Below are 7,525 nucleotides of genomic sequence, written 5' to 3'. Positions count from 1 at the left end.
GAGAACGTGCAAACTCCACACAGTCAGTCGCCTGAGGCGGGAATTGAACCCGGGTCTCTGGCGCTGTGAGGCAGCAGTGCTAACCACTGTGCCACCGTGCCGCCCCTACACCTCCTCGCACCCTGCCCCCTGTAAAAACACCATCCCATATTCCTAATTCCTTCGTCTCCACTGTATCTGCTCCCAGGAGGACCAGTTCCAATACCGTACAACCCAGATGGTCTCCTTCTTCAAAGACCACAATTTCCCCCCGACATGATCAACGATCTCTCCACCGCATCTCCTCCACTTCCTGCTCCTCCGCCCTTGAGCCCCGCCCCTCCAGTCGCCACCAGGACAGAACCCCACTGGTCCTCACCTAGCACCCCACCAACCTCCATATACATCGTATCATCCGTCGTCCTTTCTGCCACCTCCAAACAGACCCCACCACCAGGGATATATATCCCTCCCTTCCCCTATCAGCATTCCGAAAAGACCACTCCCTCCGTGACTGACCCGTCAGGTCCACAACCCCCACCAACTCAACCTCCACTCCCGGCACCTTCCCCTGCATCCGCAAGAAATGCAAAACTTGTGCTCACACCTCCCCCCTTACTTCCCTCCAAGGCCCCAAGGGATCCTTCCATATCCGCCACAAATTCACCTGCACCTCCACACACATCATTTACTGCATCCGCTGCACCCGATGTGGCCTCCTCTATATTGGGGAGACAGGCCGCCTACTTGCGGAACGTTTCAGAGAACACCTCTGGGACACCCGGACCAACCAACCCAACCACCCCGTGGCTCAACACTTCAACTCCCCCTCCCACTCCACCAAGGACTTGCAGGTCCTTGGACTCCTCCATTGCCAGACCATAGCAACACGACGGTTGGAGGAAGAGCACCTCATCTTCCTCCTGCGCTTTTCCAGCAACACATTTTCAGCTCTGATCTCCAGCATATGCAGTCCTCACTTTCCCCTCAGTCAGTAACAAAACTCATAATAGCTTTAGACCTTCAAACATGTGATATGTGTTCATCAGTCATTTCAAGAATTGCACTCAGCTGTTAATAACACCAATATTTTCAGGTCAGGGGAATTTTCTGGGTGCTTTCTGCAATTAACTTTGCATATCAAGTTGCATCAATTCTGAAACAACAATGGTGGAATGAAACTGAAAAAGTCTTTGGAATTGCATTGTAACTAATCAGCAATCTATAAAGGAAAAAGACAAATAAATGATCCTGGCCAGCTGTTGGATAATAGAATCATGACATAAATACTAATATGGTCCCTTTTATTAAAATAATTGTTGGTATTTACACAGTATTTACACATTTTGTAATTCAGTCAATTGGTTTAAACATAATTGCCTCCAATTATCCTACCAAAGTCAGAACTCTTTTCTCCCCCATCTCCAGCATTTTTTATGATTAACAAATGGAAAAGTTCAAAGAAAATGAGCAAAAATATCCCCAATGATTTTTCTTCTGTGTTAATCATAGAAGTGTCCAAGAAACTACATTTAAATTCCTGCAGTTTTTACAACTAATTTGGAGTTGGAAACCAAGTTGCTCTTTTATAATTATTGCCTCCAGGACTGGGCAGATGGCGTGACCACCTTAAAGATTTGAAAGACCTCAAGGATATTTGCAAGAATTCATTAAATGGACAACAATATGCCAGTTTGGATATTCCTTCAAATTTACCTTCATCACTCCTTCCTCAGAAAAAAACCCATCACTTCTCTGTCTTTGAAAACCAGCACCCATTTCTGTACAAGATACTTGAATGTGCTATCATTCCCATCCTTCCCAAAGCACCATACTTGAATCTTTCCAAATGAGTTTCTGCCTTTGCAACAGTAGCAAAATGTCTCCAATTAAAGTTTCAAACATTATCCTGTGTAACACTGATAAAGATAAACCACCCCTCTTTATCCTCCTTAACCTGTCTTTGGTTTTGACATAGTTGACTACACCGTCCTCATCCATGCCTCCTCACCACCAGCCAGCTACACTGAACTGAACATGCCTGGTTTTAGTCATCATTGTCTATTCATGGTCAGTGAATCACCTCCAAGGGATTTTCTTTCTGTTTTAGTACTGTTATCCTTCAAGGATCTATCCTTGACCCTCTCATTTGCTCTGAAACAAGTGTACCTTTGATGACATTGGCTATCATAGTCATGTGATTCATCAAAGAAATTTGATAGGGAAAAGCACACTACTTTTAACAAAACAGCACAAAATATATTGATGATTTACCCTGTCAAAATGGACTCCAGAGGGTTTCCATCACTATGTTCCCTGGCCAACATCAAGAACATAGAACAGAAACGTACAGCACAGAACAGGCCCTTAGGCCATGATGTTGTGCTGAGACTTAATCCTAATGTAAAGTATAGTAACTTAACCTACGCACCCCTCAACTCACTGCTATTCATGTGCACGTCCAGCAGTCGCTTAAATATCCCCAATGACTTCACTTCCACCACTTCAGCTGGCAACACATTCCATGCATTCACAACTCTCTGCATAAAGAACCTACCTCTAATGTCTCCTTTATACCTTCCTCCTAATATCTTCAAATTATGACTTCTTGTACCAGTCAATCCTGCCCTGGGGAAAAGTCTCTGGCTCTTGACTCTATATGTTCCTCTCATTATTTTGTACACCTCAATCAGGTCTCCTCTCTTCCTCCCTTTCTCCAGAGAGAAAAATCCGAGCTTATTCAACCTTTCTTCATAAGGCAAGCCCTCCAGTCCAGGCAGCATCCTGGTAAACCTTCTTTGCACCCTCTCCAAAGCCTCTGTATCTTTCCTAGAGTAGGGCGACCAGAACTGGACACAATATTCCAAGTGTGGTCTCACCAGGGACTTGTAGAGCTGTAGCAAAACCTCGCTGCTCTTAAACTTGATACCCCTGTTAATGAAAGCCAAAACACCATATGCTTTCTTAACAACCCTATCCACTTGGGTGGCAACTTTGAGGGATCTATGTACTTGCACACCAAGATCCCTCTGTTCCTCCACACTGCCAAGAATCCTGTCTTTAATCCTATATTCGGCATTCGAGTTCGACCTTCCAAAATGCATCACTTCGCATTTATTCAGGTTGAACACCTTCTGCCATTTCTCAGCCCAGCTCTGCATCCTGTCTATGTTACACTGCAGCCTGCAGTAGCCCTCTATACTATCGATGACACCTCCAACCTTTGTGTCATCTGCAAATATACTAACCCACCCCTCAACCTCCTCATCCAAGTCAGTTATAAAAACTACAAAGAGCAGAGGCCCAAGAACAGATCCCTGCAGGACCCCAGTCAACACTGTCTTCCAGGCAGAATTCTTTCCATCTACAACCATTCTCTGCCTTCTGTCAGCCAGCCAATCCTGAATCCAGATAGCCAAATCTCCCTGTATCCCATACTTCATGACTTTATGAATGAGCCTACCATGGGGAACCCTATCAAATGGGAGAGGAGAAAGTGAGGTCTGCAGATGCTGGAGATCAAAGTTGAAACTTTATTGCTGGAACAGCACAGCAGGTCAGGCAGCATCCAGGGAACAGGAGATTCGACGTTTCGGGCACAGGCCTGAAGAAGGGCCTGTGCCCGAAACGTCGAATCTCCTGTTCCCTGGATGCTGCCGAACCCTATCAAATGTCTTGCTGAAATCCATATACACCACATCCACTTCTTGACCATCGTTGACCTGTCTTGACACCTCGTCAAAGAACTCAATAAGATTTGTGAGGCATGACCTGCCCCTCACAAAGCCATGCTGACTGCCTTTAATCGCACTATGCTTTGCCAAATAGTCGTAAATCCTAATCCTCAGAATTCTTTTCACAACTTTGCTGACCACAGACGTGAGACTGACAGGTCTGTAATTGCCAGGGATTTCCCTATTACCCTTCTTGAAAAGTGGAACAACATTCGCCTCCTTCCAATCCTCCGGCATGATTCCTGTGGAGAGTGAGGAGGCAAATATCCTCGCCAGCGGCTTAGCAACCTCCTTTCTTGCTTCCCGGAGCAGCCTTGGATAAATCTGGTCTGGCCCTCGGGACTTATCAATCTTAATGTTCTCCAAAATTTCTAGCACATCATCTTCATCAATCTTGATCTGGTCAAGACTGTATCCCAGCTCCTCTAAGTTTTCATTTACAACAAGTTCCCTTTCCTTGGTGAAAACCGAAGCAAAACACTCATTTAGGGCGTCCCCTATCTGCTCAGACTCCATGCAAAAGTTCCCTCCGCTATCCCTGATTGGCTCTACCTTCTCCCTGATCATTCTCTTATTCCTCACGTATGAGTAAAACGCCTTTGGGTTCTCCCTAATCCTTCTTGTTAAGCCTTTTTTGTGCCCCCTCCTGGCTCTCCTCAGTCTATTTCTGAGCTCCTTTCTAGCAAGCCTGTAATCCTCTAAAGCTGTGCTAGATCTCTCTTTCAGACCTGCTACAGTGCTCCAGGCAGGCTCAGTGCAAGCTGGAAAAATGTCATCTTATCTTACCCTTGGGAACTCTGCAGCCTTCGGGACTCAATATTTAGTTCAATAATTTTAGAATCTGAACACTTCCTTCTATGTCCTTTACCTACTCTCAAAGCTCAGATTCTGTCATAATAAGAGTTGTTTTCAGCACAATCAACCCATTTCGACTCCATAATGGACACTTGTGAGTTATAAGTTAGCCAGGAAAGACCTAAAGAGAGAGCTAAGAAGATCCAGGAGGGAACATAAGTAGTTGTTTGTAGATAGAATCAAGGAAAACCTTAAAGCTTTCTATAGGTATGTCAGGAATAAATGAATGACTAGAGAAAGATTACGGCCAATCAAGGGTAATAGTGGGAAGCTGTGCATGGAATCCAAGGAGATGGGGAAGCGCTAAATGAATATTTTTTGTCAATATTCATGCTGAAAAAAGACAATATTGTTGAGGAGAATACTGAGATACAGGCTAATAGACAATATGGGATTGAGGTTCACAAGGAGAAAGTGTTAGCAATTGTGGAAAGTGTGAAAATAGATAAGTCCCCTAGGCCAGAAGGGATTAATCCTAGGATTCTCTAGGAAGCCAGGCAGGAGATTGCAGAGCCTTTGGCTTTGATCTTTATGTCATCATTGTCTACAGGAATAGTGCCAGAAGACTGGAGGATACCAAATGTTGTCCCCTTGTTCAAGAAGGGGAGGAGAGACAACCCTGGTAATTATAAACCAGTGAACCTTACTTTGGTTGTGGGTAAAGTGTTGAAAAAGGTTATAAGAGTTATGATTTATAATCATCTAGAGAAAAATAAGTTGATTAGGGATAGTCAACATTTTTTTTGTACAGGGTAGATCGTGTCTCACACGTTCTTTGAGATGGTGACCAAACAGGTGGATGAGGATAAAGTGATTGATGTTGTGTATAGGGATTTCAGTAAGGTGCTTGATAAGGTTCCCCACGGTAGGTTATTGCACAAAATAAGGAAGCATGGGACAGAGGGAGATTTAGCAATTTGAATCAGAAATTGGCTAGCTAAAAGAAGACAGAGGGTGGTGGTTGGTAGGAAATGTTCATCCTGGAGTTCAGTTACAAGTGGTGAACCGCAAGGATCTGTTTTGGGGCCACTGCTGTTTGGCATTCTTATAAATGACCTGGATGAGGGCGTAGAAGGATGGGTTAGTAAATTTGTGGATGACACTAAGGTCAGTTGAGTTGTGGATAGTGCTGAAGGATGTTGCAGGTTTCAGAGGGACATAGATAAGCTGCAGAGCTGGGCTGAGAGATGGCAAATGGAGTTTAATGTGGAAAAGTATGAGGTGATCCACTTTGGAAGGAGCAACAAGAATAAAGAGATGAGCAGAGTCCATGTCCATGTACATACATCCCTACAAGTTGTCACCCAGATTGATAGGATTGTTAAGATGGCGTACAGTGTGTTAGCTTTTAATGGTAGAGGGGTTGAGTTTCAGAGCCATGAGGTCATGCTGCAGCTGTACAAAGCTCTGGTGCGGCTGCACTTGGAGTATTTCATACAGTTCTGGTCACTGCATTATAGGAAGGATGTGGAAACTTTGGAAAGGGTTCAGAAGAGATTTGATAGAATGTTGCGTGGAATGCAGGGAAGGTTTTATGAGGAAACGCTGAGGGACTTGAGGCTGTTTTCTTTAGAGAGAATAAGGTTGAGAGGTGACTTAATTGAAACATATAAGATAATCAGAGGGTCAGATAGAGTGGACAGTGAGAACCGTTTTCCATGGAAGGTGATGGCTAGCACATGGGGACTTAGCTTTAAATTGAGAGGTGATAGATATAGGACAGATGTCAGACATAATTTCTTTACTCAAAGAGAAGTAGGGGCGTGGAACGCCCTGCCTGCAACAGTAGTAGACTCGCCAACTTTAAGGGCATTTAAATGATCATTGGATAAACATATGGATGAAAATGGAATAGTGTAGGATAGATGGGCTTCAGCTTGGTTCCACAGGGTTGACACAACATCGAGGGCTGAAGGGACTGTGTTGTGCTGTAATGTTCTATGTTCTAATGGTCTCCATAATCAGATTTTCTTCCTTTTCTGAATTACTTTTGTCTGGCTAACTTGCTTTCTCTCTTTCTAGGTTCCATCTCTAACAATCTGCTCCCACCAACAATCTCAATCTCACCCTCTGTCATCAGCACATATACCTCATTTTCCCAGCTACTATCAGTGTTGAAGAAGGGTCAATGGACTCAAAATGTTAACACTGCTTTCTCTGCACTGATAATCCCAGACCTGCTGTGTTTCTCCAGCAATTTTGGTTTTTGTTTCAGATTTTCAGCATCCGCAGTTCTTTGTTTCATCTTCCTTTGTGCTAGGCTGAACTGCAACCAATGGAGAATTTTTCCAATGATAACCATTAACTGAAGTTTTGCTTGGGATCCTTGATGTCACATTCAGTCAAATCCTGTCTTGACATCAAAAGTGGCTACTCTCACCTCACCTCTGGAATTTAGCTTTTTTGCCCATGTTTGAACCAAGGCTGTAATGAAGTCAGGAGCTGAGTGGGACTTTCAGAACCCAAACTGAGTATCAACGAACAGATTATTGTTAAGCAAATGCTACTTGATAGCATGGATCCAATTTCTTTGCTGATGATCAAGAGTAGACTAATGAATCAGTAATTGGCCAGATTTGATCTATCCTGCTTCTTGTTGAAAGGACATGCCTGGCAATATTCCACATTAAAGGTAGATACCAGTGTTATAGCTTCACTGGAATAGCCTTGCTACAGACAAACAAGGTTCTGAAGTACAAGTTTGCATATCATTGCTGGAATGTTATCAGAGCTGATAGTCTTTACAGTATCCAGTGGCTTTAGTTATTTATTGATATCATATATTAATGCTGGGTATGCTGCTGACATGTGTAATGCTGGAAAAGCACAGCAGGTCAGGCAGCATCAAAGGAGCAGGATGTATCATCCACTCCTGGTAGAAGATAGGTGCAAATGTTTCAGCTTTATCTTTTGCACCAATGTGCTAGCTCCCCATATCATTGAGGATGGGGATACCT

This window comes from Chiloscyllium plagiosum, unplaced genomic scaffold (genome assembly GCF_037043375.1).
Source record: "Chiloscyllium plagiosum isolate Xiang-an unplaced genomic scaffold, Cpla_swu_hap1 HiC_scaffold_9, whole genome shotgun sequence".
Taxonomy (NCBI): domain Eukaryota; kingdom Metazoa; phylum Chordata; class Chondrichthyes; order Orectolobiformes; family Hemiscylliidae; genus Chiloscyllium; species Chiloscyllium plagiosum.
This window is presented reverse-complemented; position numbering follows the sequence as displayed.